Source organism: Monodon monoceros, unplaced genomic scaffold (genome assembly GCF_005190385.1).
Source record: "Monodon monoceros isolate NGI ecotype Baffin Bay Population unplaced genomic scaffold, NGI_Narwhal_1 Super_Scaffold_1, whole genome shotgun sequence".
Classification (NCBI taxonomy): domain Eukaryota; kingdom Metazoa; phylum Chordata; class Mammalia; order Artiodactyla; family Monodontidae; genus Monodon; species Monodon monoceros.
The window spans coordinates 38,394,668-38,409,724 of record NW_021703765.1 but is presented as its reverse complement, the minus strand read 5'-3'; the positions used below and the strand labels follow the sequence as shown (position 1 = coordinate 38,409,724).

The window sequence follows — 15,057 nt, the reverse complement described above, 5'->3', positions numbered from 1 at the left end:
GACATAGTTATAAGCATACCTTGTGCATACTTTAGGACACTGCTTTTTATTTCACTTTGTCATGAGCAGTTTCTATGCTGCCACACATACTCATGATCACAGTGTTAATATCTATACAATAGTATTTAGAGTCGACTTACCATTATTATTCCAACCTTCCATTGTTTGATGTGTAGAGTCTGTATAAAAACTAACTTGGGCAGGTTTTAAACTTGTAGATCATAATTGGTTGGTTAATACCCCTGGCTGGAAGTCTCCTATCTGTGTGTTTCCACATCCCCTATGAATAGTTATTATACTGTGGAATTCCTAATTGGATATTACCTTGGATTTTAAACAAATTTTTCACATATGTAATTTTTAACTTCTAAAACATGATATTCTCAAGAGCAACAGATGATGCATTCTATTTTAATTACCACCCCCTCTCCCAGACATTAGTTACGTAATATATGCTTCTTGAATTCTGTATAGTCTATAAAACTGGCTTGGGATCAGGTTGCCCAGTGACTTGCGGATAACAGATTTTCAGCATCCCTTACCTCAAATATCATTCTGCTTAAAATGCATGCACTGACGTGTTTGTCTCTGTTCTAAAGTTAGTCATGTTTGAGTCTTCAAGAAATCCTTTCAAATGAATCACAGGTGATCAGGTTGATATCAAACTATATTAGGGAGCATGAACAGTCAAGGCTAGAATAAGCCTCAGAGTGCCTCCCTAGAGGACTAAATTCTAGGCCATGAGGATTTTTTATTTTCCAGTACTTCATACTTCTGCTTTGGAATACGGTGTTAAACCTTTACTGGACTATGACGTTTCAAACTGCTGAGGTGTTGTTCTGTTATTTTTCAAGGCAATGACTAGGCTATATAATACCTGCCTGGTAGAGTTTCTCTCATGGGATTCTTGTGTCTCTGACTTGACTTTTGCTCTTGGGGAGAGATATGTTTCAGACTTGTGTGAGGTAATGCCACTCACGCAGCATTACTTTGGCTTATAAGCTGGATTGAACCATTAGCATCTTTTTCCCGTGCCTGGCTTAGAAACTTTGCTTGGTCTGTCAAAAAATATGAACTGATGGGCTTCACTGGTGGCACAGTGGTTGAGAGTCCGCCTGCCGATGCAGGAGACACGGGTTCGTACCCCGGTCCGGGAAGATCCCACATGCCGCGGAGGGGCTGCGCCCGTGAGCCATGGCCATTGAGCCTGCGCGTCCGGCTCCTGTGCTCCGCAATGGGAGAGACCACAACAGTGAGTGGCCCGCGTACGGCAAAAAAAAAAAAAAAAAAAAATTAACTGAGTGCTTGGAACATTGTGTAATTACACCGTAACAATGCTATACAGGTGTCTTGAAAGAAGAATATCCAACTACTCTTACCACCTGATCAAGAAAACAATGTATAATAAAAATTGCCTAACTCAGGCGCACTAGTTTTTAAGCTGCATCTCATCAAAACATTGATATTTTTATTGTATAGTAAGATATCAAAACATGAAACATTTGCTTTTAAAAGTTAATCCCACTTAGGTAAAATTATTTTGGACTTTAGGGTCCAAAAAATATCAATAGTAGATAAAATTTTGGTTGAAAAAACTGACATTGCTGGCTCAAAGAACAATCATTTGTACAGAACTCAAATGTTTTTAAGTAATACCGAATGTTGGCCATCTTAGGATGCTCATAAAGACTTCAGAAGAGGCAGACTTTGAGCTGAGCCTACCTTTATAAAATATGATGACATTAAAAAAAAAAAAAGGAAAAAGGACACTGCAGGCAACAGTCAGAAGATACAGGGAACAGAGCATAACCCCTCTCAGTGGGGTAAGGGGATGACTGATTCTTTAATGTGATAAATGGAGGGTTAAGAAGAAAGACAAGCTGGGCTCTAACCACACCAATTCCCAAATACCAGACTGTTATTTAAACTTTACATTTTAGATAGTAGGAAACATTGACCATGATGCAATACTCTATGGAAAAATTAGTTTTAAGATGGGAGTCTACACGGTTGTTTCCCTTCTCTCCAGATCTTCATTTGAAATAAAATTTAAAAAGAATAAAAGCATGGCAATTCTGGAAACATGAATGAGGACCAGAAATTGACAAACTTCTAGAAGATAGAAAGACATAGGACTATATTGCTAGGTAATTTTTTTAATCAAAAGAAAAATGAAAAAAGAAGAGATGAAATCATTCACAGAATTATTATAATCCAGATAAAATAATTCTGAGGATAGAAGAAAACAACAAAAAAATCTAATTACTATCCTTAGACAGTATGAAAAGTATTGCATCTATTAAACTTCACTACCCCCTTTTCAAAAGAAGAGTAGCTATGGATAAGAAGCAGTTAGAAAACATGAGTTTCTGCAAACTAAAAATCAAGAGAAAGACTTCCTGAATGTAGCTAAAGAGTATTCCGGAGTATAGAGCAAAAGATGAGAAGATGGAAAATGTAAGAAAAGTATTAGTGATATGGAAAGGTGATCTTGAAGTTCAAGGTTAAGAAGAGTCCTTAAAGGAAAAGTAGACATGGACATATATACACTAACAAACGTAAGGTAGATAGCTAGTGGGAAGCAGCCGCATGGCACAGGGATATCGGCTCGGTGCTTTTTGACCACCTGGAGGGGTGGGATAGGGAGGGAGGGAGACGCAAGAGGAAAGAGATATGGGGACATATGTATATGTATAACTGATTCACTTTGTTATAAAGCAGAAACTAACACACCATTGTAAAGCAATTATACCCCAATAAAGATGTTAAAAAAAAAAAAAGGAAAAGTAGAGACATTGGAGAGAAAGAAATAAAGACATAAGGATTCAGATTAAGAGAGGCTACTGACCATTGAGTAAAATAAATATAAAAATCCCAAACCCGTGTTGGTGAAAGTTCAGGATAAAAGAGATTTAGAGCTTCTGGGGTGAAAAGTCAGACAATGAGAGCATTACCCACAGAAGAGTGATCACCTGAATGGCATAAACTTCGATACATAATACTGGAGACTGGGAGACAGTGGAACCATGTGTTCAAAGTTCAGAGGGGATTGGTTTTGAAACCATGGTTCTGTACTCAGCCCAACTAAGAATAAAGTATGAGAACAAATAGACATTTTCAGACATGAAAAGACTTGAATACTTCTCTTAGCCTCTCAAAAAACAACTTGAAGATGTAGTCCAGGAAAATACAAGAGAATAAAATAAAGGATAAATTAACATCCAAAAAATTATGGAACTAATGGAAGAGTCCAATTATAAGAAACATCAGGATGCCATCAGTAATATCAAATCAGTTGATCCAAATTAGATAGTGGGTTCCATGATGAATGTCTTACAGAAAAAAAAGTCATTCTATTATATATATCTAGATTTAGAATCTGAGTATTTTTTATCATGAGATGATGGTATATATTTCTTCTGTCCAAAAAAGAAATTGTTAAAATGTCTAGGAAAGGGGCTTCCCTGGTGGCGCAGTGGTTGAGAGTCCGCCTGCCGATGCAGGGGACACAGGTTCGTGCCCCGGTCTGGGAAGATCCCACATGCCGCGGAGCGGCTAGGCCTGTGAGCCATGGCCGCTGAGCCTGTGCGTCCGGAGCCTGTGCTCCGCAACGGGAGAGGCCACAACAGTGAGAGGCCCGCGTACCGCAAATAAATAAATAAATAAATAAATAAATAAAAATAAAAGTGGAAAGTTGAGAAGAAACATATAAAATGAAGAATTAATAAGTAATATTCCTTGGAATGAGTCAAGAAATTTTAAGGATATTGCTTGAAGTTGTAAAGGTAACCACTGGAACAACTTTAAATATTAACAATAATTGAGAGGAGAAAGTTAATAGAAGTATGTCGAACTTCTTTTATAGTAGAAAATAGATACTATGTTGATAAATCAAGAATAAAAACGGCTGAATTTTTAGAGATACAATTGTAACCTCACAAGAGCTAAACATAGTTTAAAAAAACATTAACTACACGTTTAATATTATACGTTGTGTAGTCCTCCGATGCTTAACGTGTGCCTATTACTTTTATAAACTACAAATAACTATTCATATATATAGAATGGATTGGAAGGAACGAGCTCAGCCAGGAAGACTCCCAGAAGCTATCACATTTCTCTGCCTCTCAGGGGACACAGATTTGATGGAAACAAAACAAACAAACAAAAAACAAAACAAAACCCCGAAACAAACGAAAAGTGTTGAGGCAATTTGAGAAGAATTGATAGCATTTGGTGGTTGTGCGATATTTGAATAGGACAGGTTTTTTAAAAAAGGGTGAAGCAAAGATATATGATATTTTCACACTTCGTGAATATCTTTACAAGGTAATCTACACTGAAGCTACTGACAAAACGATACCCAGGATAATATACTTATTTTTAAACTTATCATTACCTTGCTGTTTCTTACCCAGTGGTATGTCTCCAGGCTGGTTGACAGGTGAAAATGTAGCATTTTATTAGGTGATATTTATAATATGGTCGAATATTTATCATAATAAGAATATGATAACCCAAATATTTTTTATTTAATCATAAATGCCAAATATATTACACTAAAGAACCACTATAGGCTACAGTAAAGAATAAGTTAATAACATCATTTTTTGGTCAAAACTTTCATATACGCAGCCAAGAATTGATGCTTCAGGCTAACTGTGTATACTGTTAGATCAGATCTCTTTCAATGATTTGATCTGTGACAGAGGGAAAGTGCTCACATTTTATTACATTAGAAGTTCTCAAAGTCCCAGGACTCAGAATATTTGTTGAGTTTTCAATAGCTTCTAATCTTCCTCTGCTACCATGAGCTGGAATTTTAGCATCTTCCTGGGCTTGATCCTATTCACTAAAGGTTTTTACGTAAATTACGAACTCTTCACGTCCCTCTTCCTTCATTCACACCCTGACCTCATCCCTCGCTCGTGGAATATCCTTTGTTGAAAGCTTTTGGCTATAAATGCCACTTTTTTTAGACTGCAGTAGAACAAAGCATTTTATACAAACAAACATATTTTAGTTCTGATAACTACATAACTTGCTTTTCTTCAGCAAATGAAAACAAGAATCTCAAGATTAATAAAATTTACTAAGATCTGTGAAACAGGATCCAAAAGTTCACTTAACCTCCATTTCCCATTTTGGAAAGAATTATAACCGTGTGTAAAATTATGCAGAAAATTTGGCTCTTACATTTGCCTGACATTCGAAAGGAATCAAGAAAATGTCTTTTCAGTAAATTTAGTATCTTTATATCACAGACAATATTATGGACAGCAGCATCTCTCATCACTATAAGGCACTGTCTTTTGCCAGGTAAAATTAGTGTGAAGAGGCTCTGAGAGTTTGGACAGATTCTTTTTGTTTGGGGTTGTGGTTGGGTTTTTTCCCTCCATGTTGTAAATGGCTAGAGTGATGAATTTAAAGGGTGGAAGTAAATGATTCTTTGGCTTGGAGGAGGGGAAACGGAGAAAATAAAATAAAAGTAATCCAGGTTAACTATACATTTTAGAACCACATAATTAGGAAACATTGGAGGTTCTTCTTAAATCTTCATCGTGAAATCAAGCATCTTGCTTTAACACTAGCAAAGCCATATTTCTTCTCTTGATCTGAATGTGTCCTTTATATAGTATTTGTACAAAGCATGACATAAGCATGGATTTGCAGCTGTTTCGTAACCGCTGTGAAGTTTACTGGCTCAGCTCCGCAGCACTGTGTCCAGACTTCAGGAGCTCTCCTCAAATATTGCAAATGTGGGAGGAGGCCGTTTGTGGAATGATTTCCTTCACCCTGAGTTGAGCGTTTTGCGTGCAGAATGTGAGGCTGCTGTTTAATGGGTTGTGTCCAAATGTAAGCGACCAGCCGGAGAGCCTTTTCTTTGGGCCTGTCATCCAGCCTCTGAGGAACTTTGGATGTTCTAACCAGCAGTAGGAAATAGCAACCCTACAATTCTTTATTTCTTCTAAGCAATAATCGCCTTATGAATTTTTCAGCTGATATTTTAATTTGCTGAAAGCAGAGTGATTTGGACTTAAGTGATGTAATCTGATTAGATTGTAAGGATGAGATGGCAGTAGCTGAATGTTCCTGGCTCTCTCTCCTCGTCCTGGATGGACAGGGACGCTGCGAGGACAACTCAGATACTGTTACATTTACATCATAATTCATCTGACCAAGTTGATCTCGTCTTCCGAGCTCTATGATGAAGCAAGCTGAGTTATTTTAAAGTGGTAGCTTAGAGGTCTTGCAGTCCCACTGAACCTAATCCAATACAATGATCACATGGAAGAATCTATTTCTACAGGAACATTTGTAAAGGACTCACAATTGGAACGTTTACATGCTTCTCTCTGCTAATTACGTGTAGAGGAAGTCTTTTCTTCTGCTGATACCAGGAGGCAGAACTAGCAGTCCTGGTTAAGAGTTAACCAGGTTAAATTCCTCTCTTACCATATGTGGTGGAGGTTACGTTTCTAAGGGTAGTTAGATTGTGTAGGGCCTTAAGCGCCAAAAGTAAAACGTGGAATTTTCATCCTGAAAGTGATAGGGAGCCACTGAAGACTTTTGCAAAAGAAGGGAGAAAAGGTAGATGTCGTGTCGATACGTCAGAAGCACGGACAGGAGCATCAGGAAACAAGGAAACCCCTCCGGAGTCTCTCAAGCCAGGCATAACGTCCACAGTAGGGGTGTCAGAAGTGGGAGGGGCCTAAATGCCACATTGTGAAATGAACAGGTAAGTGACCGAATCAGAGAGAAGGGGAGGAAGGGTGGGCAAAAAGCTGAGGATTCAAAACTGATTGCTGGATTTGAGTCTGTTCAAGCAGGAGATGCGGAAAGAGAGGGAGCCAAGTAGGGGAGAATCTTCCTCGTTAAATGCACTGTGAATTGTCCAAACCAATGGCGCCAACCTAATTTCTGCTTCTGCCTCTGGTCTCCTTCTTCAGTAAGTGAGAGAAGGCGGCGATGACTGTAGACATCACACCACATTTTTACGAGGTACTTCTGGAAACCTGAGTGGAGATTTGATTTTTTGAGTTGCTCTCATGACAGCTGTCCATCAGGAAAACTGGCTCGTCAGTACACAGGCCTATTCTTTGCTGCTGACGTTTCTGTCACTACCACACGGGGTCAGGTGTGTTCTCCCTCCCTCCCCGGAAATATTGGGCAGCTTTGAAGAAAAATCGGTGTCACCCGAAACCCTTCACCAACATCTGTCCCCTCCTTTCCTTGTGCTGTGGTGAGTCAGGAACTTCTGTGTGGCTTTCCCATCCCTCAGGGCTCCAGGTATGAAAAAGGACAGGTTCCCTCTATTTGTAAATTCCCAAGCCAGCTTGGGGTGTGGCTGGACATAGGGCAGGATTCATCTCAGGGATACTCACCAACCTCTACCTCGATTGTCTCCAACTAGTCATGGAGTCCTATGACCGATGGCATGAACTTTAGGTTCTGAGTCATTCAAGGGTCTTAAGCCTTTCATCATTGAAAATCAGACTTCTGAGGCTCACTAATGTCTTCAGCTTATCCTATTTGCCGTGGGATTAAAAGTCTATTTTGAAAATTAGCGCTTCAGCCCTGATTCTTTTCTTCCCTGGAATTCCTGCTGCAACAACCCCATGCTGAAGAAATAGGGAGTAAGAAGGTGAAGCAGGGTGTGTGTGGCAGAATGCATTTCCCAAAGCTGGCTACCACAGTACATCCACATGTTTCCCTTGCAGTGTAATATTGATATTCCTCCCACTGAGCATATCAGTGAAGTCAATATCCCTTCCTCTTGAATCTTCACTTTTTTTTTTTTTTGCGGTACATGGGCCTCTCACTGTTGTGGCCTCTCCCATTGTGGAGCACAGGTTCTGGACGCGCAGGCTCAGCGGCCATGGCTCACGGGCCCAGCCGCTCCGCGGCACGTGGGATCTTCCCGGACAGGGGCACGAACCCGTGTCCCCTGCATCGGCAGGCGGACTCTCAACCACTGCGCCACCAGGGAAGCCCCCTCTTGAATCTTGATGGATTTCAGTGGCTGCATTGACCAGCAAAGTATGACAGAAGTTATGGTCTGTGACTTCTAAGACTAGATTTAAAACTGCCATGCCCTTCTGCCCTCTCTTTAGGGATCAGAGTGCTGGGAACCCAGCCGCCATGCTGTGAGGGAGCCCAGGCCACAAGGAGTGGTCTGTGTAGGTGTTCTGCCAGAGCCCCAGCTGAGGTCCCAACCAAAAGGCAATATCAACCACCAGTTGTGAGACTGAGGAAGCATTAAGATGACTCCAGTAGTCAGCCACCTTCTAATTACAATTGTGTGAGAGATAAGTGACAACCACCTAGCCGAGCCCAGTCAGCCTCCAGAATAACAAGAGATAATAAAATGATTGCTGTTACAAATTGGAAAAGAAGAACTAAAACTGTCACTGTTTGTAGATGACATGATACTATACATAGAGAATCCTAAAGATGCCACCAGAAAACTGCTAGAGCTAATCAATGAATTTGGTAAAGTTGCAGGATACAAAAGTAATGCACAGAAATCTCTTGCATTCCTATACACTAATAACAAAAGATCAGAAAGAGAAATTAGGGAAACAATCCCATTCACCATTGCAACAAAAAGAATAAAATACCTAGGAATAAACCTACCTAAGGAGGTGAAAGACCTGTACTCAGAAAACTATAAGACACTGATGAAAGAAATTAAAGATGATACCAACAGATGGAGATATATACCATGTTCTTGGATTGGAAGAATCAATATTGTGAAAATGACTATACTACCCAAAGCAATCTACAGATTCAATGCATTCCCTATCAAATTACCAGTGGTATTTTTTACAGAACTAGAACAAAAAATCTTAAAATTTGTATGGAGACCCAAAAAGCCCCCGAATAGCCAAAGCAGTCTTGAGGGAAAAAAACGGAGCTGGAGGAATCAGACTCCCTGACTTCAGACTATACTACAAAGCTACAATAATCAAGACAATATGGTACTGGCACAAAAACAGAAATATAGATCAATGGAGCAGGATAGAAAACCGAGGGACAAACCCACACACCTATGGTCAACTAATCTATGACAAAGGAGGCAAGGATATACAATGGAGAAAAGACAGTCTCTTCAATAAGTGGTGCTGGGAAAACTGAACAGCTACATGTAAAAGAATGAAATTAGAACACTCCCTAACACCATACACAAAAATAAACTCAAAATAGATTTGAGACCTAAATGTAAGGCCAGACACTATAAAACTCTTCAAGGAAAACATAGGAAGAACACTCTGACATAAATCACAGCGAGACCTTTTTTGATCCACCTCCTAGAGTAATGGAAATAAAAACAAAAATAAACAAATGGGACCTAATGAAACGTCAAAGCTTTTGTACAGCAAAGGAAACCATAAACAAGATGAAAAGACAACCCTTAGAATGGGAGAAAATACTTGCAAGTGAATCAATGGACAAAGGATTAATCTCAAAAATATATAAACAGTTCAAGAAGCTCAATATTAAAAAAACAAACAACCCAATCAAAAAATGGGCAGGAGGGCTTCCCTGGTGGTGCAGTGGTTGAGAGTCCGCCTGCCGATGCAGGGGACATGGGTTTGTGCCCTGGTCCGGGAGGATCCCACATGCCGCAGAGCGGCTGGGCCTGTGAGCCATGGCCACTGAGCCTGCCCATCTGGAGCCTGTGCTCCACAACGGGAGAGGCCACAACAGTGAGAGGCCCGCGTACCACAAAAAAAAAAAAAAAAATGGGCAGGAGACCTAACTACACATTTCTCCAAAGACATACAGATGACCAAGAAGCACATGAAAAGCTGCTCAACATCACTAATTATTAGAGAAATGCAAATCAAAACTACAATGAGGTATCACCTCACACCAGTTAGAATGGGCATCATCAAAAAATCTACAAACAATAAATGCTGGAGAGGGTGTGGAGAAAAGGGAACCCTCTTGCACTGTTGGTGGGAATGTAAATTGATACAGTCACTATGGAGAACAGTATGGAGGTTCCTTAAAAAACTAATAGAATTACCATATGACCCAGCAATCCCACTACTGGGCATATACCCTGAGAAAACCATAATTCAAAAAGACACATGCACCCCAATGTTCATTGCAGCACTCTATTTACAGTAGCCAGGTCATGAAGCAATCTAGATGTCCATCAACAGATGAATGGATAAAGAAGATGTGGTACATATATACAATGGAATATTACTCAGCCATGAAAACAAACAAAATTGGGTCATTTGTAGAGACGTGGATGGATCTAGAAACTGTCATACAGAGTGAAGTAAGTCAGAAAGAGAAAAACATATATCGTATATTAACACATATATGTGGAACCTAGAAAAACAGTACAGATGAACTGGTTTGCAGGGCAGAAATAGAGACACAGATGTAGAGAACAAATGTATGGACACCAACGGGGGAAAGTGGCTGGGAGGTTGGTGGTGGTGGGATGAATTGGGCAATTGGGATTGACATATATAAAGTAATATGTATAAAATAGATACCTAATAAGAACCTGCTGTATAAAAAATAAATAAAATAAAATTCAAAAAAAATTATGGCCCCAGTGCACAAAGTAGGAACCTAGCTTTATATCTCAAAATATTACTTTGTAAATCTTAGTACCCCCATTACGGATGAAGAAACTGAGGCTGGGAGAAGTAATTGTCCAAGGTTACTCAACTTGTTAAGAACCAGCGTCTGGTTTCAAATCCAAGTCTGTATGAATCCAAACCATGACCTCTTTTCACTTCTCTTCTGTGAAAAAATATAGTAAATGTACAATTTATACTACACTTTATGTTCTAATTGAGATATCGTTGACATAACATACTAGTTTCAGGTGTACAGCACAGCAATTCAATATTTGTATACACTGTGACATCACCACAGTAAGCCTAGTTAACATCCGTCACCACACAGTTCCAAATATTTTTCTTGTGATGAGAACTTTTAAGATGTACTCTCTTAGCAACTTTCAAATATACGATACAGTATTATTAACTATAGGCACCGTGCTGTACATTACATCCCCAGCACTTACTTATTTTGTAACTGGAAATTTGTACCCTTTGGCCCCCTTCACCCATTTAACCCACCTCTCACCCCCCACCTCTGGCAACCACCAATCTGTTCTTCGTGTCTATGAGTTTGAATTTGTCATTTTGTTGGCGCGGGGGGGGGTTCCACGTATAATTGAGATTATATGGAATTTGTCTTTCTCTGTCTGACTTATTTCACTTAGCATAATGCCCACAAGGTCCATCTGTTTTGTTGCAAATGGCAAGGTTTCCTTCTTCACTATGGCTGAATAATATTTGTGTGTGTGTGTGTGTGTGTGCGTGTGTGCACGCGCACGCACGCACACACACATGCTCATGCGAGCCAGTTTTCTTTATCCATTCATCTGTTGATGAGCACTCAGGTTGCTTCCATGTTTTGGCTACTGTAAATAATGCTGCTGTAAATATGGAGGTGCACATATCTTTTCGAGTTAGTGTTTTTGTTTCCTTCAGGTAAATACCCAGAGTGTAATTGCTAGATCATATGGTGATTCTATTTTTAATTTTTTGAGGAAACTCCCTACTGTTTTCCATAGTGGCTGCACCAGTCTTACTTTCCCGCCAACGGTGCATGAGCATTCCCTTTTCTCCAGTCTCACCAACGCTTATTTTTTTATAATAGCCGTTCTAACAGGTGTGAAGTGATATCTCACTGTGATTTTGATTTGTATTTCCCTGATGATTAGTGATATTGAGCAGCTTTTCATGTACCTGTTGGTCATCTGGATGTCTTCTTTGGAAAAATGTCTATTGAGATCCTCTGCCCATTTTTAAAAAACCATGTTGCTGGTTTTTTTCCTATTGAGTTGTATGAGTTCCCTATATATTTTGGTTATTAACCCCTATCAGATGTATGATTTGCAAGTATTTTCTCCCATTTGGTAGGTTGCCTTTTCATTTTGTGGATGGTTTCCTCTCCTGTGCAGAAGTTTTTTAGTTTGATGCAGTCCCACTTATTTGTGCTTTTGTTACCTTTGTTTTTGGAGTCAAATTCAAAAAATCACCACCAAGACTGATGTCAAGGAGCTTACTGACTATGTTTTCTTCTGAGAGTTTTATAGTTTCAGGTCTTATGTTCAAGTCTTTAATCCATTTCTTTAAATTAATTGATTAATTAATTTTGTGTGTGTATGTGTGTGCCTGCATTGGGTCTTGGTTACTGCACGCGGGCTTTCTCTAGTTGTGGCGAGTGGTGGCTACTCTTCGTTGAGGTGCACAGTCTTGTCATTGTGGTGGCTTCTCTTGCTGCAGAGCATGGGCTCTAGGCACGCGGGCTTCAGTAGTTGTGGCTCGTGGTCTCTAGAGCTCAGGCCCAGTAGTTGTAGCGCACAGGCTTATTTGCTCCGTGGCATGTGGGATCTTCCCATATCCCCTGCATTGGCAGGCGGATTCTTAACCACAGCGCCACCAGGGAAGTCCCTTTAAACCATTTTAAGTTAATTTTTGTTTATAGCATAAGATAGTGGTCCAGTTTCATTCTCTTGCATGTGGCTGTCCAGTTTTCCCAACACCATTTATTGAAGAGAGTGTCTTTCCCTATTGTGTATTCTTGGCTCCCTTGCATAAATTAATTGACCGTGTATTTATGGGTTTATTTCTGGACTATATATTCTGTTCCACTGATCTTTGAATCTGTTTTTATGCCAATACCATACTGTCTTGATTACTATAGCTTTGTAATCTTGTTTGAAATTGGGGCACGTACCTCCAGCTTTGTTCCTGTTTCTCAAGCTGCTTTGGTTATTTGGGATTTTTTGTGGTTTCATACAAATTTTAGGATTGTTTATTTATTTCTGGGAAAAATGCCATTGGTAGTTTGGTAGGGATTACATTGCATCTGCAGATTGCTTTGGATAATATGGACGTTTTAACAATATTCTTCCAATCCACGAGCGTGGAATATCTTTACATTTATTTGCGTATTCTTTAATTCTTTCAGTTTCTTTCATCATACTTTCCAATGTACACGTCTTTCACCTACTTTGTTAGATTTATTCCTTTATTATTTTTAATGCAATTGTAGTGGGATTGTTTTCTTAACAGTTCATTATTAGTGTATAAAAATGCAACAGGTTTTTGTACATTGGTTTTGTATCCTGCAACTTTACTGCATTTATTAGTTCTAACAGTTTTTTGGTGGAGTCTTTGGGGTTTTCTATGTACTATATCATGCTATCTGCAAATAGTGACAGTTTTACTTCTTCCTTTCTGATTTGGATGCCTGTTATTTATTTTTATTGCCTAACAGCATACTATATTAATTCTAAAGTGCTATCTTCAGTAAGGAAGATACCGTCTCCCACATCCCACCTCGAAAACACATCTACTGCAGTTCTAATTTTTTTTAATCCTAGAGAAATATTCAGTGGCCTGGCTTGGGTCACAGACCTAACCTTGAACCAATCTTTAGGTCTGGGAGGATGGAATATTATAATTGGCAAGCTTTACTAGAATCACAGTGTTTGAAGGAATAGTTCCCAGAAGAAGGAGGGGAAGACAAAAATAATAGAAATGCACTAGACATGCTTTTTGCACTACATGCCATTATGTCTCATTCATATTGATTCCATTGCTGCCTCTTTGAAGGCCGATGACATCCTCATTGAAGAGACTGGAGATGGGCCTTTGGGGGAGGGTATGAAAGGCAGGCTGTGTGAGGAGTTAATCCCAAGAATTGATCTCGCTCTCTCAGCCGACTGTTAACTCATCGTGGTTCCCTATATGTTAAGATCCCTTTGGATTTCCTAGGAGTCTGATTCCTTCACATAGAAATTAAGTGGAAGCTACTTGAAGGTAAGCCTTCATGCTTTTATGTGCTATACCCTGTAGTTGTACCCCTCATGCTCATGCCCTATAGCGAGTGTGAATTGAGAAAAGATACTTGGTATTATAAGCTCTTGAGTAAACAAAACGTAAGTGCTAATTAAAACATTTCTTATGGAGACTTAGATCTTAATTCATGATTTCCAGTTGCATTCTCTCCCTCTCTTTTTTAATGAAGTAAGCTTTTTAAATTTTCTTTTTAAAAATTTTATTTGGATGAGGTCAGAAATTGGGGAATTTCTCTTCCATTACTCACACTGCTTCCCAGCTGCTGGCCTCATGTTCACTTGACATGCTGTTGAGGAGCCACCCGTGAGCCGTAGTTCTGCCCCCCACACACCAGCCTTGTCAGAGAAGCCCCAGGCTCAGGAACACCCTCCCTCCCAGTGTCCCTGCCATGGGTGGCCTAGGTCCTGAGTAGCTCTGAAACTCTAGAGGCCACTGGTACCTGTTAGAACTCCTGTCTTCCCATCCCTCCACCTTGGCTTTGAATTTATATTAAGGAGTCTCTTTACTCAGTTGGTACTTTTTAATATCAAAATCAGAAATAAAGTCCAGTGGGCTAGTTAACTTTTGATAGCCCTAAGGAAATTGTCTCTTGAAAGCTTGTGAGGCTTCTGGAAGATAATTTACTTGTTAATGGTAACATTTGCCCCTTCCTTTCCTTTGCCCCTCAACCGAGCCCAAGGTGCCTTTTATCCTTTCTCAGTTGTCCTACCCAGTCCGTTCATCAAGACCTGTTTTGTTTAAACGTGGAAATAAAATAGGGGAAGGAGGTAAAGGAATTTCATGAACTTGGGCATGGACACATTTCAGTAAAAACGTTCGACTAGGCATGTCTAGCGTTGGAGGGTTGAATTGTCACAGTCTTTAGCATAGTGAAAATGAAAGCAGATTTCAGCTTTGAAAACAAATACCAAAAAATGCCTGTGGTCGCCTCTCTCCTCCAGAAGATATCAAAGAAATGTATATTGATGGTTGAGGCTTACTCAGAAAAAGAAAATAGTTAATCGCTATAAATAAGGGTAAGAAAATTAATTTTCCCTACTAATCACATATACCGTTAACCCCCAGTCGTGGTATCTCCTCCTCCCTCCCTCTCCCTTAACCATAATTTTTTTTTTAGTATCTTTTATTTTATTACTTATTTATTTATTTT

General features: G+C 39.5%; 1 protein-coding gene across 2 annotated transcripts in view; it reads left to right on the top strand.

Annotated features, from left to right (window-relative positions):
- Positions 1 to 15,057, top strand: part of MAPRE2 (microtubule associated protein RP/EB family member 2) — a 160,834-nt gene that overhangs the window by 36,985 nt on the left and 108,792 nt on the right. Inside the window, exon 1 of one of the 2 annotated variants that reach the window (XM_029219250.1) lies at positions 14,742 to 14,923. The exons of the other annotated variant lie outside the window; for it this stretch is intronic. The gene's annotated coding sequence lies outside the window, so the exon portion shown is untranslated. Of the gene's footprint in view, positions 1 to 14,741; positions 14,924 to 15,057 lie in introns of those variants that run through there. 2 annotated transcript variants of the gene reach the window in all.